Raw genomic sequence first — 21,164 nt, 5'->3', positions numbered from 1 at the left:
AGAATCAGCATATGAGGCAGACTTTTTTTTTTTTCCCCTCTATTTTCGCTGGCCAGGTCCGAGAGGCAGTGCCAGGCCGCGCTTTACCTGGTACGCTGGGTAGAGGGAAAAAATCTGCATATTTTATGGCTGGGTCCTTCTCGCCATATAGTTTTTTTCCCCCCGTCTTAGGCGAATGCGAAACTCCAATCTGCATACAGAGGATATTCATATTAACCAGCTAATGCATGGAAATACATAATAATCGTGCCTGTAACAGTCTGGCGAGATAGAAAGTTGTTAAAGGTGAGAGACAGAAAACAATGTGAGATTTGAGACTGGATCTGAAAGCTTCGTCACGGGTTACAGTCCATGCAAATTAGGCGGTCTGGCGAATTACACCAGGCCTGTATAAGGGGATGTAGAAAAAAAATAGCGTGTTTTATGGTATTGTAGGCCTCCAAGTACAGGGCGTCCAGAGCTCACGTTAGTTTCCTTAAAGCTTTGCCGATACCCGCGTGTGTGTGTGCCTGGAAATGATCGCGCTACGGGCCTGTCGTATATTATGCAAATTTTATGCGGCGGAGACATCAAGCACGGGTTCAAAAGGATCGACACCGACAGAGAAACCGCCGCCCAGCCTTGTGGTAAGTGAAAAATTACCTCTTCTAAACACGGAATTCCTAAACCTGGTGTTATATATTTGTGCTTGGTCTTTGTTGATGTCTTTTCCTGGCTCAAGGGGTCATGCATGTCTGGGATGTGGGACGGTGTTAGCTTGAGAAAGGTATTTATAGAGGTGATTAGTGCTTGGTGGATGATTTATCGCTGGCAGCATCTTTTATCAGAGACTGACATAGGGCCTTCTATTTTCAAGTCAGATTTTCTCCGCATCTGACAGGTGTAGAATTGCGGACTCAGGAGGACAACAACATGTAGGCCTATATAGTGCGTAATTAATCATATGTTCGTTAACTAATTATTGTTACATTATCACATATACTGGCATATGTTCAGGATCTTGTAATTTCGGGGTTAATAAAAAACAATACCGGTACATGTTACTGGACATTAAATGAATCTATGATTGCAGAACCATACTTTTTGAGATATATATTAATTTATATACACACAAAGTGGTACACAATGTGTGCATTTGTAAAATATAAGTTTCCATCCATCTTTACACATGACTGAACATTTTAATTACATGAGGCCAGAACTTAATATGAATTATTTTCATTTAATTTCGGCTCCACAATGGTGAGTCTTACTATTCTGTCTCTGGACACTTTCTAACACTGTTTGGGAGGGAATTATTTTAAAATTAAGATGCCTGCAACAACTCAGCAATTAAGTTATATGCCTTATTCACGCAGTATAATACGATTTACTTGTCTCTGCCGAACAACAGAAGTCTCCACTCGGTCCATAACATAAGTTCTCACGTGCTAAATAACTGAAAAATACTAAACCAAACACAGGAAAGACTCGCTAAAGTATAATGAGACCGAAATCATTACTTAGTTATCAGACCATAATTATAATCCGCCACAAACAGGGCCTCACGAGTTCCCAGTTACGATATATATATATATATATATATATATATATATATATATATATATATATATATATATATATATATATATATATATATATATATATATATATATATATGTTATCCCTGGCAACACTCTATGAGCTCCAGATGATTGAATGAGGCATTGATTATAAATATATATGAAGTAAACGTAAATCCATTAAACAAATCTGTACATTAATCCTTTCAATAGGAGGTCATGTTAATTCTATTCACACTATCTCTACATAATTTTATTAAGCTTAGGAGGGATTTTTCAAACTGCAGGGGCTGATTATAATCTTCATTAACCTCTTCACTAAATTAAAATAGTCATGTGGTAGAAAGAACGAGAAAACGAGCCTCATGTAAAATTCTAATAATAAAACGTAAAATGACTTGTTGGCTACTGCAGTGGGCAGAATATAACAGCACAAAACCACACTCAATTGAAAGGCGTAAATATGCGGAAAACTGTACGTCTTAAACACTCATTAAGTCGTTAATGGATAAGCAGGTGTTAATTGTCTGATATCTAGCACGACTTTAATACAAGATCTTTTAAATTAATACCGTAAGTAATCAAAAACATACGTATGGGCGTTTTATAATTAACTCACAAATTACGTTCAAATTAACCTTAATTACAAGAAAAGTCAGTAAGAAAATCGCAATAAATATGCTATTCACAAACTATTAAAAAATCAGGTGGTTAAAATGACGAAGGTGATAATGACATGCAAAGTGACACGACCTCAATTAAGACCCCACCACGCCCAGACACACTGTAGGTCCCCGCTCAACCATCAGTCAAGGCAGGCCGCACCTCCCAGATGATAATAAAACACTTTGGCGCAGTTTTCATGACTTAAGGAGTTACTTTATGGGCGTTTCATTGCCGTGTTATGGTGATTCCGATGTTTCTTAGTGATATACCGCCTCGTAGAACCTGATTTTATTCCCCAATTTCGACCCAGACACTTCTTCACCAACTGTTGACGCCCTCTTTATACATTTTTCCTCTCTCTCTCTCTCTCTCTCTCTCTCTCTCTTTGGCTAAGGGATATTTGTAGGTATTTATGAGAGAGATGGTTCGGGGCTTCGAGTTGCCACTGTCCCGAACCATCTGATCACAGCCACTACGAGACTGCGGGACATTATGCCCTCCGTTGCTCTCCGCGCTCGTAAAGGGAGATTTTACGAGGAATTCTCTTTACTTCTGGGATCTCGTGTGTATACGGCAGGAAGTTGTTTGAGGGAAAGAAGAGTATGTGTTGAGGAGGGAGGAGGGGGGCTAAGAAGGAGAGGAGGGAGTTGGAGAAAAGAAAAAAAAATCTTACTGCCTTGTTACCACTTTTATTACATTTAGTGTGGTTTTTATTGAGGTATTTTCAGCTTCAGTTTGACCATCGTTTTTCTTTATTTGCCCCTTTTCCTTTATCTGGTGTCCATCTCCCTCACACCATCTTGACCTCAGCCCGCCTTAACGACCATTAAAATTACGATCCTTCCCCCGAGCATACGTGATTAGCCCTTTAACAGCACATAAAACGTCGGCCACCCACGCCCCCTTCTTCTCCCCCTCTCCTCCCCCACTTTAAGGCGGACTTCCGTTTTCTATGACGACGCCTGGCTCCACGAAAAATGGGAAACTCACTGCCGGGTTGTCTTGGTATTCCGTGTGGGTGTTGCAGGTCTTTACAGCTTTGTTATATGATTGTGAGCAGGTACTTAGGACGCACAGCATGGTCACTTGCCTTATCTTGTTTACCTTGGGAGTGTAAAATGATCATATACTACATAAACAACGAAAGCTTCACACACTCGAAGACAACTGATATTCAAGCTGATAACATGCCTGATACCTAATATCCTCTGCGTACACACACACACACACACACACACACACACACACACACACACACACACACACACACACACACTACAAATAACGTACATTAGGATTCAACCAGACTGCGTGGCATAGAGGTAAGGTACATAAATTATGATGTAGTTTCAAGTAATAATAAATGTTAAAATTTTAAAATATCAAACTGTTACTATCATATATACGAAAAGCAAATGTGGCCAGATGACAACCGCTTTTGCATGCCAGACTAAAAACTGCTGACTCTCTCAACATGAGCACGCATATGTATTAAATCGAAGGTAAACAAATGGAAGTAATGGTGGATAAGCAGATAATCATGCAGAACATGAATGTCACAGTGCTTCCGTGTATTCACGTTAGTTTCTCTTACATCATGGTAAAGAAAATAGTGCAAAATTAGGCGGGTGTATTATATTGTATGCGTTTTTTACGGCTTCTACATTGTAGGCAGCCTTTTTGGGACGGTATTATAAATCTCTTAATCAGCTTGAAAGGGCAAGAATTTGATCCTGATACACAGATATAGTACAATCAACAATGCTGATTAGGACTGACTCCGATACACTGATCATAATTAGAACTGACTTCGATACAGTGATCGTAATTAGAACTGACTTCGAGATAGAGTGATCATTATTTGATTACGTGATACATCATACTGACTTTCAGAATAGGCAATATATACAGCATGACAGTCTTTTTCTTTTGAGTCTGGGAGTTAGCCGATGAAATTTTGAAGTAAAAAAACGATGAATGAAAGGAGGAATTAAATTCCCATATAAAATCTGTCCCCTAATTTTTTTCTGGAGCAAGGTAAATTCATGTCTCCCCGCTGGGTTCAGGGACAAATGGAGAACTCGCTGACCTTGTGCCAGGAAACTGGCATGGGCGGGGGGGCTAAGAGTGAGAAGTGCATGAGAGTGAGTGTGAGGGCAAGAGAGGCTAAACAGGGCGTGAGGAGGTGCAATACGTCGTGAGGAGGTAAAGCAGGGTGGGAGGGCGTGAGCCAGGTCCGCTGGTGCCGCCGGATAAGAGTGGGGAGGCAGAGACGCAATTTGGGCTTGGCGTGATTCCGGCGACATTCCCCGCCGCGGCCGCACTCCGCCCCACCTGACGCCGCGCACCCGCTATTTAAATCGACATTTTGGAGGGGCGGGATGCGATCGTATTTCCAGAGTGGGGCTGGAATTTGGGGCGCCGACCCTCCCCTTTTTCCCGGGCCGGTGTGGCGGGTCCTGGGGAATATTGCCGCCGCCGGTGATCAGCTTAGCATAGAAATAGCTGAACATGGCGCTCCTGCCCGCCCTGTTTGGAAAAGCAAACTGAGGCCTCAAAATTAAATGGCGCGGGAAAAAACTTTTTTGTGTGCGGAAATTCAAAGGGATCCTTTTTACACCTCTCAGTAATTGGATTTGGAAGAAAATATATATTAAAATTTATAACATTCTGTAAGTGGTTTTTGTCAGTACCGTATTATGGTAGAGTTCATAATTACTACTGGCTGTATACTGTAAAGCTTTATATAATCCAAGAAGTATAAATATCACCTGAATAAGACACAACCAACCGTCTGTGCATCACTAATATAATATCCCTGAAGCACGTATATCTTAAGTTCCTGGATCATTAAAACAAATTTCTTACTCTGCCTATGTAATAAAACACAAACTTATCCCAGACCGACATTAAGAGGGGCAACAGCAAAGCAGATTTACCGCCGCTCCCTAACAACCCTGGCGAAACTAATATTCCTAGCAATTAACAGAGAAAAACGTAGGGGGACGGGCCAGACATTTAAGCCTTCACATTTTACGAAGTTGACGAGCATACACACACGCACGACGGTCTTACTTCAGCCGCACCATCTGATAAGGGCGCGGGGGCAGCTGGGGATCGATAGCGGGGGAGACAGGGTAGGTTCAGGGGGAGAAAAGGGTGAAAATACAGAGAGTGGAAACAGAAATAGAAGATATACTGAGAGAGAGAGAGAGAGAGAGAGAGAGAGAGAGAGAGAGAGAGAGAGAGAGAGAGAGAGAGAGAGAGAGATGAGTAAACAGGCAAGAATGGACTAAACAAAATCTTTTTTATTAATGAAAATAACAAAGGGCAATTTTAAAAGTGAAGAAAACCAACCACAGAAACGACAGCCATGGAGGAAAAAAAAGAAAAAAGAAAAAAGAAAGGAAAACTGAGAAGAGAAAAACAGCAACGGGGTGACGGTGGAGGTGGAGGGGTGAAGAGATGACGGCAGGAAGGGGTGGTAGTGTGGGGAAGGTGGTGGAGAAAGCAGGGTTGTGTGGGGATGGGGAGGGGAGAAAACTTTGCGAGGTGGAGAGGAGGAACTGCTGGCACAGGAGGGAAAAGGGAAGACATAAGTATAGGAACGAGGGGAAGTTTGCGTAGGAATAGAGCCAGGGAGAGGGGGCGGACGCGAGAAAGTTTGGTCGATTGAAAGTACGAGACGGCTAAATGAAAGGGGAGAAGTTCCTAAATGGTACTGCCGAAGGTGGTGCTGGGAGAGGCAGCAGAAGGAAAGTTGGTATTGGAGTGCTGGGGAAAAAAAGGAAAAGACATGAAAAAGAAGGAAAACAAGAAAACATGAAAAGGAAGGAAAAGAAAAAGAAAACAGAAAGAAAGAAAGGAAAGGAGGAAGAGTAAAGCTAGTGAAAGGTATAAAAAAAAAGAGGCTGGTACTGGAGAAAAAATAACTATGAGATAAAGAAAAGAGCAGACCTAAAAGGGAATAAGCGAGAAAAATGAATAATATGTGAGAAGTTGGTCTGAAAATACACTGGAAAAGAAATATAAGGTGAAAAGACACAGAAGAAGTAGATAATGGAAGAAACGGAAATGGCAGAGGAGAAGACGATTAAAAGAACAACACACAGATGATACTGAAGAGAACAGAGAAGAGGGAATTATTAGAGAGGTAAAAAGCTAGTGAAGAAAAGGAACGACGTACATAGAGAGAAAAGAAGATAAGAAATAAGAATAAAAAAAGCACTGAAAAAGCCAAAATAGGGTAAAGTAAGTAAAACGAAGTCTGAGGTCAAGATGGTGAATAATAAAAGGACAACAGAAAAGGGAAAGCAAAGAGTTAATAAAAAAAGGAAACAGCGACACTGAGGTTTTATAAATATTTTGACTGAAACTGCCACTAGAATACAGTTGTAAGGAAAATGAAATACATGTGACACTAAGAAATAAGGGGGGAAATTGACAACAGAAATAGAAAGGAAGTAATAGAACTGCATGAAGATGAAACTGATTTAGCAAAAACTGGAACGAAGGGAGGAAAAAAGTTAATAAAGTTGGAATAAGGAAATCATAAAAGAATGGGGAGATGGCAGTTTAGGAAGAGATGAGAAAATGGAAAAGGAGTAAATTTGGAAACGGGGAGTTTTATGCCTGCATACGAAAAGGATGCAAGCTCAAAAGGATGCCGCTAACTTTAAATGCAAAAATATTGTCTGCAAGGATTGGCTGACTGAATAGGTAGAAAAAAAATCTACTTGTTGTAGACACATTGGCAAACTAAGACTAAGAGAGAGACAGACAGACAGGAAGACAAAAAATTCATACGCGCAACACAAAAATCCCACACGTTGCCAAAAATTAAACTACCAAAACCGCAAACGATATTCATATGTAAAATGTAATCCCAATATTGTTGCCATGCGGAGGAAGCCAGCAGGGAGGCAGAAGAGATACTGTGCCCACCGCCCCCTCTCCCCCCACAGAGAAAAAATAAAATAAGAAGAGGAATAAAGGGAGAAGGTCAGGATTTTACAAAGGGCCTGGTTCCATTTTCTCTCGCCTGGAGTTGAGTGAGCCATTTCAGAGGTGGGGTCATTTTCATACATTCCCATCTTCGTCGCATAACCTGACATCTTAAAAACTTACTTAGCGGTCGCGGGGCCTCCTCCCTTTCCTCATTAGCATCCTTATTCGTTCAAGCTCCTCGACCGCAAACGAGGAATGGTCGCCCGCTGAGTGTGCATCATGACCCGTACACACCTACATACGCACACACGAGGACAGTTTATTCGCACACAGAAAAAAAATCAAGGTAATTATATATTCCTTCAGAGTTTCACCTTTATAGCATCATTAAAATGTCAGCAAAATATATATTAACTCTACCTGCACTGCATATGATATTACATATATGAGAGAGAGAGAGAGAGAGAGAGAATGTACAATCCAACCTTTGAGTCTCAGTGTCCCCTATTCACATCAACTAGCCAATTCCCAGAGATGACCACTATGGACTGAGTGAGATCCCTGTGCCAGTGGAAGTAACCTGAACTGATAATAACTGAAATCCAAAGTTACAACACGGCACCCAATACCTGCCTGTTCAATACGATGCCCTTTTTTTTTATTTTTATCCTTCCGAGTGATTTTTTTTAGTTTTTTTTTTTCCTTCATGTGATGAAGGTGGTAGGAAAAAATATCAATTATTCCATTCAATAAGATGACAACCATTTTTTTACATCTATTTTTTTTAATCTATTACTTATTCGATTCAATTTGGGGGACATGACTGGTAATGAAGGTGGTAATGCTGTAAATTGGTGTTAGCTTTCGTCACTTCTGCCGCTGATCTAAATGCGAACCAGTTTCTAAATATTTTCACCACTTGCTCCTCGCTCTCCCTTGGTGTCGGGCGTCGTAATTCATAGATTAGTGCTTAAACTGCTGACATTTACAGGTGTGTGTGTGTGTGTGTGTGTGTGTGTGTGTGTGTGTGTGTGTGTGTGTGTGTGTGTGTGTGTGTGTGTGTGTGTGTGTGTGTGTGTGTGTGTGTGTGTGTGTGTGTGTGTGTGTGTGTGTGTGTGTGTGTGTGTGTGTGTGTGTGTGTGTGAGAGAGAGAGAGAGAGAGAGAGAGAGAGAGAGAGAGAGAGAGAGAGACCTAGACCTTCTCCCCTATTATTACTTCTCGTTTCCCCATATCACCCCCACTGGCCCCAGGTTCCTATTCGATCTGGAGGGGTTATGCAAATCTCACCCAACAAGACAGTGGCCCAGCGTGAGTCTCTCTCCTGCTCCCGATGACAATGGGAGAGGAAGCCTGTCGTTCAGTCTCTTTTATCCTGCACAGTAATGAAGGGGTCGTGTCCTCATGGGTTAAGGAGGCTCACTGATGCATCTATGACGACTTTTTTTCATCATCATCATCATCATCACAACTATCATCATCCTAACCACCATTATCATCATCATCATCCACATCATCAACATCACTGTCATCATCAAACTTTCATCATCCTAGCCATCATCATCATCATCATCATCATCCTAGCCCTAAATCCAACTATTAAATTACTCTTAAATACTCATTCTGGTGGGTAAGGAGACTCCTTAGCACCATCAACTCAGCGAATTACTCTGCCTATTCCTATCACAGCCATTACCATCCAAAGCCTATTTCCCACTTATAAACCAACCAAAAAAATGAAAAACTAAAACACATAACACATTTTATTCTTCTCTTCAGTGTAACATAGCTTTTAATACGGGTACAATTTCCATAAAACACACCAGGTAATTAATGCGCCACTGTCAAAAATAATCCGGTCAGGGAGAGGTGTTACGGAGCCTCCTCATCCCACAGGAATATGCCCCATAAACATGTAGGTAATTTTCGGTTCTTTGTTACGTGGTCATGCTGGTGCGTTTACATAATTTGTTACTTAGGATCAGCTGTCACGTCAGAGTTTGAAGGTTATTTTCGTGGAGGCTTTTGAAATAGTGTTATTCTATGTGTTAATCTATGTTGCGCGTCCCGGCTGTTGCTATTGACCAGTGATTCATGAACGATTTACCAACACTAATTGATGAGAATGTAGTGCCACGAAAAATCACAAATATTTTCAGACGAATCTTTTACTCAAGCAAACAGATGAAACAGTATGTGGAAAAAAAGTGCTGATTAATTATGTATTTTTGCAAACACGCTACTTATCAGTCAATAATGCTTGCTCAGAATCTCACATTACACGCATTGGAACGAAATCATTTTCATATCCACTTTAACACGCACACACACACACACACACACACACACACACACACACACACACACACACACACACACACACACACACACACACATTCAGCGTCCCCTCCGTTTCATAACCGTCAGAGTACAGAGGCAATAAGGCTCCCAGAGGGCCCCTTGTAAGTGCCCTTCTCACGGGTGTAGGGGACACGGCTACACTGGCACCTGCTCCTCATGGCTGGTTGATGGATAGTCGAGTGAAAGCAGGTACACAGACAGACAGCGGCAGACGGATGAAAGCAGACAGACAGACAGACAGCGACAGACGGATGAAAGCAGACAGACAGACAGCGACAGACGGATGAAAGCAGACAGACAGCGACAGACGGATGAAAGAAGCAGACAGGCAGACAGACAGACAGCGACAGACGGATGAAAGCAGTAGGACAGACAGACAGCAACAGACGGATGAAACCAGACGGACAGAAAGACAGACGGTGACAGACGGATGAAAACAGGTACACAGACAGACAGACAGACAGGGTGATATTTACAGTGGTCTTAATACTAAACATTACATCAGTACACAAATACGAAACACAAACTGAAGGCAGGTACACAGACAGACAAAAAGACAGAGACATGGATGTTTACCAAGACTGCTATTATTCTATCTGTTTATCTATTGCCAGACCCCTAAATCCCGTAAGGGGTGGCCACAAACAAATCGCCTCCATGTCGCCCTATCCCCTGCCATTTCATTGCCCTGCTCCCAGCTCACACACTCCTCGCTCATATACCTCTCCAGTCCATCCCTCCATCTCATCCTTGGCCTCCCCCTCCCTCTCCCCCCCCTCCACCTCACTCACATACATCCTCCTGGTCAATCTCTAGCTCTCCATCCTCCTCACATGGCCTAACCACCTCAGTGTCTTTCTCCTAACGCTTCCTATCACATAATTAAGCATTTCTACATAAATACAAAAACTGAAAACTGTTAATGGTATACACGATGATGCACACAAAACGGCAATAATTAAAGAGATGATTATTTCGGTAATACAGTGCAATTCTGAGAAGGTAAAGGTGGTAATTTTGGTGACAGTTTGAGAGAAGGTACATGAATGAATTACAGAGAAATACACTGAAATACATACGCACAGCACACAATTACAGATAGGAAAAAAGAAAGGAAATAAAAGGCGACTACTTATTGGAGGAAAGCAGAAGGCAAAATGGTGTGGCGCCTGCGTTATCGAAAAGCTAGACATGTAATATTAACTATCTGCTCTCTCTCTCTCTCTCTCTCTCTCTCTCTCTCTCTCTCTCTCTCTCTCTCCACATTTATGCATTTTCTCCTTTCTACAAATCTCTCCTCTTAACGCTCTCGTTCCTTCCTTTACTTCTCTCACTTTCTTAACTTTCTCATCTCTTTTGAACTTATCTTTGCCCTCTCTCTCTCTCTCTCTCTCTCTCTCTCTCTCTCTCTCTCTCTCTCTCTCTCCTGCCATATTCACACATTCCCCCTGGCATACAAATTACCCGTATTTGTACTGAGAAGAGAGGATTTCCGAATCGGGTAAAACTTTTTCCGTGTTATCAGCGGAGAAAAAGGGAGACAGGAGGAAAAGGGGGAGAGAGAAAAGAGAGGAAAAGAGGGGAAACAGAGGGAAAGGAGAATGAAAATAAGGGAGAGTAGGAAAAGGAAGGATGAGGAGGAGAAACGAAAATGATAAAGGAGAGAAGAGGAAACAGGCGTGAAAGAGGAGGAAAAGAAGCGAGACAGAGGGGAAAGGGAAATGAATAATAAGGAAAGTGAAAAGTGGAGGAGGTGGAAGGGGAGAGAAAAGGATGAAGGAGAAAGGGGGGGGGGGAAGAGGGGAAAGGGAATGATGAGAGGGTAGGAGAGAAGGAAGAGGAGAAGGACGGAAAGGAGTACAAGGGGATACAAGACAGGAGGAAAAACAGGGGGATGGGAGATGGGGAAAAGTGGGAGAAGGAGGGAATGGAATGAAGAAGAGAAGGCACTATCAAACACAATATGAGAAAGGAAGTGGCTATGGGAAAAGAAAACGTCAATGATGCAAATAACAAGAATGCAAATAAACAAAACAAGAAATACATGAAAGCAATGAAAATGCAAAATAGAGAAATACGAAAAATAAATAAAAAAAATGTGGAAAAAGATGAACCTGGAGGTGGATGAGACTGCCCCCTCCTCTGTCTCCCTCTTCTTCCTCTCCTTCTCCCTCCCCTCCCCTCTCCCCTTCCCCTCCCCTCCACATAAATATCCTCCCTTTCACCACAAGCCTCTGATAAGGAAGGGGGAGGGGATGGGAGAGGGAGGAGGAAGGAGAGGGGAGTGATGGAAGGAAGGTAGAGTGTAGTGAAGGTGGTTGTGAAGGAAGAGATGAAGGAAGACGGAGAAAGAAAAGGAAAGCTGGGAAGGCAGGGGGAATGCTTGGAAAGAGGAAAGAATAATGTACAAGAGATAGAGAAGTGGCGACGATGTGAGAGACGGGAAAAGAAGAGGTGAAAGGATGGAAGGGAATGACTGGTTAGATTCTGGTTGGATGAAAGATGGAAAAAAATGCGATGAAATAAAGGAAGATCAATGTGTGTGTGTGTGTGTGTGTGTGTGTGTGTGTGTGTGTGTGTTAGAGAGAGAGAGAGAGAGAGAGAGAGAGAGAGAAAAAAAAAAAAAAGCTGGAAATGAAACAGCAATGGTGTGGAGATAAACGAATGACAGGGAGAGACAGGACGAAAGAAAAGACATTTGTAAAAGAGATACAAGAGAACCGAGGAAATGAGGTATAAGAAGAAATCAAAGAAAACAGTGGCTTACCTTGAAGAAAAAAAATAATATCCTTTACCATGGTCACACTTCGTCATTAATTTATTCTTTCTAACATTAGACGATTTTATTCAGCTGAGTGAGTCATAGGAGCCAAAGGGTTAATAATTCAATACAGAAAAAAAGAATCTGCATAAAGTAGGGGGTGGCTGACCGACGAAAACCTAAAATAAAAGTAAATTATTAGGGAAAACTCCAGTGACAGTGATAAAGGAACACGCGATCGAAAATGGTGGAGAGGAGGGAGGAGACGGGAAGGGAGGCAAAGCGGTTTGGGGGGTAACGTGTTAGGAATGTCCCTTTTCCTCCCCCTCTGCCTCTACCCTTATCCTCCCCCCCCCCTTCTTCTTCCCTCCTTCCTGCCCCTCCTCACCCTGCCTCTCCCGATCGCCCTTCAAACCCACCCTTCTTTCTTTCATATTTTTGTACAGTCCAAACCTCTTGCCTACTTTCATCCACCATTTTCACTCCTTGTCTCTATTTCATGTTTTTTTTTCTTTTAATGCATACCGTACTCATTTCCCAAAACCATCTATATTTACTCAGGCAAATTTTATTCTTTTTCTCTCTTTTCCTTTTGCTTAATGCAAACAGTTACAATTTTAAATAGATAGATAGATAGACAGACAGATGGACAGACAGATAGACAGACAGAGAGACAGACTGATAGGTAGATATCCATGTATGTGTATGTGTGTACTTATATACACATATATTTCTTGCCTTCTCCAAACTCCATCCTAACTGTTTTTCTCCCTCTCCTTCGTTACCTTCTCTCTCTGTCACTAATCAACAACCTTCCCCCGGTCCCTCCCCCCTCTCTCACTCTCTCTTCTTCCACACCTCGATACCTCCTTTCTTTCCATCTGTGTGCCTCTGCTCAAATCATGCTTCGTTCCTCACTATCAGGCTCACATCCCCCCCTCCCTCCATCCCCAACTCCTCCTCTATCTGTCTGTCCCTCCTTTCCCCTCTCCTCTTGCTGTCTGTCTGTCTGTTCTTCCCTTTCCCTTCCTCTCTCTCCCCCTCCCCAACCCCCTTCCTCACCCCGACCACCCATCAGCATCAACCGGAAATCAATACTTGCCCAGAGTGAAACCCAAACACACCCCCTCTTCCCCCTCTCCTCTCACCAACATTTTTTTCTTTTTCCTGGCTCTTACCTGCTTTCTTTTTAACCTCTTTTTATTCTTTTTACTTCACCACCTTCCTCTAACCCTGCTCGTCTCTCTTTCATCAATTCCATACTTTCTAATTGATTGTGGCTTCCCCCCTTTCTCTCTCTCTCTCTCTCTCTCTCTTATACTCAGCCATTTTTATTTCTTATATCCGTCCTTCTCAGTTCGTCTTTTGCCATCCTTTAACCCAATAGCTTTCCTGTCTGTCTTTATTAGCTCCTCTTCCACTTCTTTCCCATTTATGCAACTGTCTTCGCTCCTTTCCCTGCTCTTCTTTAGTTATTTTTCCCTTTTATCTCCCTCTACCATTTTTTATGTTTTTCTTTTTCTCATACTCACTTCTTTCATTTCAGTGACTTCCCTGCCACCGCATTTCGAGCTACCTGTATGACACCTCTCCATGATTCCATTTGACTTCCTCACCATCATCAGCATTCACCAGTTTTCTGATCGCGCGTTTATTCCTCTTTAGATTGCCATCTCACTTCATCACTCCGTCAGCCTTTTTCCCTCTATTTAAATCTTCCCTCTTCATCCTATCACTCTCACGTGCTGTTTATTCTTCCTTTTTTGTCATTTCCCACATTTACTACTTAATCTTTATATTTATTTTATTTATTTTTTATTATTTATTTCTTTACAGTCTCACAAACATTTGCAGATTTCTTCCACATCATCTCTTCCCTTACTCACCATCATTTCGCATACATCCATTCTACCAAACCATCTTCTTCTCGACTCCTTTGATAAGATTACCTCTCCATCTATCCTCATCTTCCTTTATATCCAACCCTAGTTGTCATCTTCCACTTGCTCATCTCTCCATATTCCTGCCTTCATCATCATCATCATCATCTCTTTCCATTCATACCCTGTCATCATCCAAAATACTCCTGCGACGTGATCCTCTCCCATCATCTTCCCCATCTCTCCATACCCTTCCCTGTCATCTCCCATTTACTCATCTCCCCATCATCCTCCTATCAACATCATCATCCCCTTCTCAGTATACTTCACCATGTCATCTCGTATTTACTTTAGCTATACATAACCCTCTCATCCCACAGTTACTCATCTCTCCACCTATCCCCTCATCACCATCATCATCATCACCATCGTCATCTTCCATTTACTCTGTCAATACTTCATCCTTTCATCTCCTACTTACTCAGTCTATACTTCACTCTTTCATCTCCCTGCTACACACCTCTCCATCTCCCCCACCCCCATCATCCTCAATCCACACCTTACCCTATCATCACCAAATACTCTTCTGAACGTGACCCCCTCCTTCCTCTCTCATTTACATGTCCACAGCTTAAGGAAACGGCTAAGACGATGTGGCCCCAGGAACTCGACCTTCGCCAAGCATCTCGGGGACATTCCTCAAGACAATCCCCACCTAGCATACCTTCCGATTTTTCTCACCAGGTAAACACTCAGGTATACCGACGAAAAAATACAGGTATGCCCAGGTGGGGAGGGAGGGTGAGGATGGATAGAATAAAGGGGGGAGGGAGTATAGGTAGGTTTGAGGGAAGGCGTTAGGTAAGAAAGAATGAAGGCGAAACAGTACTGAAGTATTAAGTGAGATTGGGAAAAAGAGGGAAGATGTTGGCAATAACACAAAAATGTGAACGAGTGAGGGAAGGGGAGGCTGATACAGAAGCAAGTTAGTATGAAAACAGAGAGAAAAACGATAAAAATATTGCAAGAATATGTTACGCAAATAAAAGAATAAATTTAAAAAGGCAAAAAAAAAAAATAATAATAATAACAAGGTGTACCCGCTATGAAATATGAATAAAAAATCTCATAAAATAAAGTAATGAGTATACAGACAACCACAGACAACCAGTATGACAGGAAAAAAAAATCTGCCAACTAAAATAAATACGATATATAAAAAAAACTAAAAAGCCTCAAATCTTTAACCTGTTTTTCGGCTCTGCGGCGTTGGCATACCAGCGGTAATGGATGTTTTCAATATAAATTCAACGCGTGGAGTTGTAGCCATTATTTTTTCCCTAAACAAAACTCACTTCGTCTCCTCCACAAATTCCTACTTTGCTTTTAATCAAGGCATCTATTACTACCTTCTTTCCGACCGAATCCATTTATAAGTTTGTAAAGCAATTTTCCCCCCCTCCTCAAACAATATATTAATTTCCTTTTACGATGAATATACGAGTACATTCTTCAAAAATTTAAGGATGTGGTAATAAAATTAAATAAAATAAACTTTGCAAAAAAAAAAAAAATGCTTCGCCAAGAAAAGAAACAAATAAAGGAAGACGAAAAAACACTAAGGTCAAGACGGACTGCACCTCTAGGTCAGAAATTCGGCAAGCTCGAGATTTTTCGGAGTCCGGAGGCGAAAAAGCCAGCGTTCCCGGACTCTCTTGGTATCCTCTTCACTTTTTTCTCCTGCCTTATCTCCTCTCTCTCTCTCTCTAACTCTCTCTCTCTGTTCTATCCTTCTTCCCTTATTCCATTTTCTCCCTTCTTTCTTGTTCTTTTTTTTTTTATTATTATTATTAACCCCCATTTCTCTTCTCGTCTATCCTCTTCCCCACACTCTACATCCTTCCTTCATTCCTCTTTTCATCCCACTTCTTTCCTTTTTTTTTCTTTTCCATTCTTCTCTCATTATTCTCTTTTTTCATCTCGTCCATTCTTTCCCCTTACTATGCATCCTTCCTTCCCTTTATCATTCTTCTTCCTTTCATCCACCTCTTTCCTCTTCTTTGTTCATCTCGTTTACTATTCCTCTTTTCTCTATTTTTTGTTTTACCTATTCTACCATTCTTCTCACTCTACTGTTCCTCTTTCTTCACTACATATATATATATATATATATATATATATATATATATATATATATATATATATATATATATATATATATATATATATATATATATATATATATATATATATATATATATATAAATTTCTTCTAACTTCCTATCCCTTCTCACCTTTTTCAGTTTTTTTTCTCTACGTTCTCTTCTCATTGCGTTTCCGTCTCTCCTCCTTCTGTCCCCTATTATTTCTCGTCCATTTTTATATTTCTCTACATTCTCCCTCTTACGCTAACCTTACTTCCGTTGTTCTCTGTCTTTTTCCTCTACCTTCTCTTGTCCCGCATTCTGTCTTCATATTTTCCTTTCTTTCTTTACCCTTGTCAATCACTACCCCTTTATTTCTTCTCCTTTCCCTCCTCTTTTCAACATTTTCATATATCCTTTTGCTTGGTTACCTCTTCCTCCTCACTTTATTTCTCTTCCTCCTTTCATTCTCCATCCGCCTCTCCTTTTCCTGCTCCATTCCTCTTTCCGTCAGACTCCTCTCTCTCTCTCTCTCTCTCTCTCCCGCGCGCACCTCCTCCCCTCCCCCCAACTTGATCTGCTCCCTCTCCTCCTCCTCCTCCTCCTCCTCCTTCTCTCATCCACTCCACCATCCTCCTGGCGAAACCTTTATTCTTTTCCTTCCTCCTTTCATCGTTATTCTTCTTTTTTCCTTCCATCTTCCATTTCCTCACCTAATTTTCTCTCATCAAATATAACTTTTCTTTTCCATTCCCTTTAATTGTCTTTTCATCGGCCTTTCGTCATTAAAACTTCGTCACTCTTCCTTTCCCATTACCAATTCCTTAATCTCTCCCTGTTTATCCTCTCTTCTTACCCCATTCCATTTTTTAAAATCTTTTTCACCTCCTTCCCTTACTACCACTACTCCTATTACTACTACTACTACTACTACTAGTCCCCCCAAACTATTTCCCCTATCCATTTTCCTTGATTCCTTATTCTTTACCATCTCCCTCCTCCCTCCTGCTTTCTTATTCCACCCAGAGATCCCTCATGCTTTTTCCAATTTCTTCCTTTCATTCTCCCCCAAATCTCTCCTCTCTTTCTCTCAATTCCCCCTTTCTTCTCCACTTCAAGTTCTCTCCTCCTCTCCTCTTCCTTTCTACTTCCTTCATCCACTCTCACTCTTCTTCCTTCCTCCTGACTCCCTCCTTCCTCCTTCACACCCACCTCTCCCCATCTTCTGCGCCACCCAACTCCTCCATCCACCCTTCCTCCCGACCTCCTCTCTCTCTCTCTCTCTCTCTCTCTCACGTCCCTGGATGCATTTTCTCCTTTTTCTTTTTCTTTTCCTCTCCCTACATTTGCATGGCTGGCGGGTAGGAGGGAGACAATGGAGCTGACGCGGCTCCTACGACGAAAAAAAGAAAAAAAAGAAAAAAGAAAAACAGTTACAAAAAATAAAAAATCCTCAACACAGAAATTTTTTATGTTCTCAAATTATTGCTCGAGTAAATGGGAAATGCAAATTTAAAAGTCCTGAATACCCAATTAACTCCCTGAAAAACATAAAAATAACCAAGAGGAGTTTATTACATTGTCAAAAATAAATAATGAAATAAAATACATAAATTGAAGCATGAGAAAACAAATCCAACAACTTTTATGAATCTTCTTCTAACAACTCAAGTACTTAGCTAGTAAATAGGACACAAACAATGCCTTCCAATACTAAAAATAAAAATACGACCGAACATCACTCATATCAGAACCTAATAACTTCAAGACAGAGAAACATAGCCCTCCAGAGTGAAAATATATATAATCTGGTATATATAAAAAAAAAAGAGGAAAAAATGGTCGCCTCTCACAACTTCTCTCTTCCACCCTAATTCCCCTGTCGCATTACCCCAAACTTCAAAAATTTTCAAGGCATAAAAAAAGATAGGAGAAAGGAAGGAAAAGGAGAGGAAAGGAGAAAAACTTTTGAGCCACTCTCACCGGAGCGGAATGAATCGGAGGAGGAATTGCGAGTTCCCATCAGCGCACCCACTCCCTTGCCCCCCTCCCTCCCCCACTCCCTTGCCCCCCCTCCTCCCACTTCCTTGCATCCCTCCCCCCACTCCCCTGCCTTCCTCTCCCTTGCCCCCCTCCACCACTACCAAAAAAAATCCTTTAACATTTTCTTTAAAAACAGAGAAAAGAAGAATTCACTGGTTCACAGACAAGAGTGCAAATTCTCTCGCTCTCTCTCTCTCTCTCAGTCTCTCTCTCTCTTTCTTTCTCTCTCTCTCTCTAAAAGTATGGGGTTGGATTATTTTATCGACGAGAAAGCAGAAAAAGGATAGAAAAAAAAAAACAGGAAAATAAATAAATAAAAAAACACCTAACACCTGCTGATCTTTTCCTCGCGATTTACCATTCTAATTATGTGTCCATTAAAATCAAGGGAAGTGGAATATATACTAACAAATGAAAAATAAAATAAGGTAAAGGGAGCAAGAGCAAAGAAAGGCAGGAGCGAAAAAAATGTTCTCTCCCTCTCCGTCCTCATTTTAGGCCAAACGCTTTTTTCCTCTTCCTCTTACATTCTTTTCCCTTTTTCTTTACATCCTTCTCTTCCTCCCACAGTCAACGTCATTATTTTCCTCTCTTCCTTTTTTTTACTAGTCTATCGTTTCCCTTTTATTTTTGATTTATTCTCTTCCTTTCGTTTATTTATTTCCTGTTTAATTTCCTTCATATCTCCTATTCCTCAGTCTTTCCCCCCTAGTCTTATTCCAGAAATAATTCTTTCGCCTCTCTTAATCCTAGTTTCTTTTTAATCCTTTTTTTTCTTTTTTCACTTTTTTCAGCTTCCATCAGATCTTCTTCCCTACCTCCTATTCCTCTAAGCTTTTTTCTCTCTCTTTTTAGTATCCTTTCCTCTTTCAGACTTCTTCGTCTGTTCCTCTTTTCCCTCTCTTTCTATCAATCCCCTTCTTGTTTACCCTCTCCTCCATTTCTTCGTGCGCCTTGCTCTTCCCTGATTCTCCGTCTCTTCCACTTCTCCACAATTCTCACTCCTATTCCTCCTCCTTTCCACTTCCTCCTCCTCCTCCTTCTCCTCTTCCTCTTCCTCCTCCTCCTCCCACTTCCTCGGCCTTCCTCTTCCCAACTCCTCCTCCGCACAAGCAACGAAATGAAAAAAGAAAGGCGGGAAAAAAGGAAAATCCAGCCATCTTCTTTACCAAGGTGCTGAAAATAAACAAGGGAGCCGAAAAACGAGTCTCCCTCCAAGCCGGGTAAGGTCGGCGGCTAGCTTCTGCCTCGCCTTGTCACACGCCCACCAAATATATTATGATTGGGCGGGTTTAAGGCGGCTCGGAATACACAGGATGGGAGAAAAAGATGGAAGGGGGGTGGGGGCAAATGTATATTACTAAGTGATTCTCTCTCTCTCTCTCTCTCTCTCTCTCTCTCTCTCTCTCTCTCTCACACACACACACACACACACACACACACACACACACACACACACACATGGCTAGACTGCATTAAGCATTACGAGAGTAAATGTATAAATGCAAATCCACTTATGAGAATGATGCTCATGTTAAAATATTTGTCACGTTCCGTGGTTATGGTCTGTTTTTTGCAGCTTTTATTCAGCACTGAAAATTTATCTACTGTAGTTGCAATGTATACTGGAGTTAAAAGTACAATAGTTTATTCCTGTTACTGAAGCACACGTGAAACTAAATATGTAGCCCTTAATTATTTTGTTCTATTTAAAGAATATAATGATTACTCTTTCCCAACCAAATCGCTGAGGTAATACTGGAAAATTTACCCCCAACATCCTTGTTTTGTATGAGTCCGCACACAGCTTCACGAATCTATAAATATCCCTTTTCCTTGTGCATTCTTGACGGAACAGAAAACATCGATAAATAAATAAATCCGGCGGCTAGACCGTAAAGACAAATTGCTGGCGAATTCCTTTAAAGTACAATTCTCAGCCTTTTCTCCCTTTTTTCTCGGGGGCCGTAATGTCAACAGAGCCGGCGACCTTTTGGCTTCCTGGTAAATGCAGACCAAGTTGTAACAATGCCGGTAATAATACAAAGGAGATCGGCTATAATAAATAATAATAATGTCAACAATCACGGCAAAAACCTAGGTCGTAAAAATAAGATCAGCACAAAATGAAAAAAAAAAAAATGAGGTAAAGGAGGAAAATGAAAGGGTAGAAAGAGAGAAGAGACTGTGCTGAAGACAAGAAACAAAATATGAAAAGTGTGCTAACAGAGTGAAAATGTTGCAAGAAATGTTAATAAAACTTAAATATTCAAATAGCAAATGATACGAAGATGACGATATGGCTTAGGTTACTCTCTCACCTTCATTTTCCTCTATTTCATCCCAGGAAGCGACATCAATCTGTATTCAGCTCTCCTCCTTTACTCACCTTTCACAAATCTGCCCCCACCTTCCCGTTCTTCTTTCCTATATCTTTCATCACTACCTTCTTCCCTTAACATCCTCATCTCCTCCCTTTACCACTTTCCTCTCCCTTACCTTTCTACACTACTTCCCATCTTTGTTTTCCAGTTCTTGCCTTTCCCACCTTTTTTAACAACCATTTTTTTTCTCGGTTTTCTCAGCTTCCTAACTCTTCTCATCGTAAAACAAGCTCGTTTCATATTTCTCTCACGTACAACCAGATTATCTGTCGTTTGTTCTCAACCCCCTTTTCTGAAATACAATCATTACGTCGCTCTTGCTCTGTATCTCATCGATTTTTCTCCCGCCTAAAAGTTCCCCTATTCTCCTTTTCTTCTCATCTATACCATTCCTTTTAACTTATCTTCCTTCCTTCCT

This window comes from Coenobita brevimanus, chromosome 66 (assembly GCF_032717465.1).
Source record: "Coenobita brevimanus isolate Jiangsu-jjx chromosome 66, ASM3271746v2, whole genome shotgun sequence".
NCBI classification, from domain to species: domain Eukaryota; kingdom Metazoa; phylum Arthropoda; class Malacostraca; order Decapoda; family Coenobitidae; genus Coenobita; species Coenobita brevimanus.
This window is presented reverse-complemented; position numbering follows the sequence as displayed.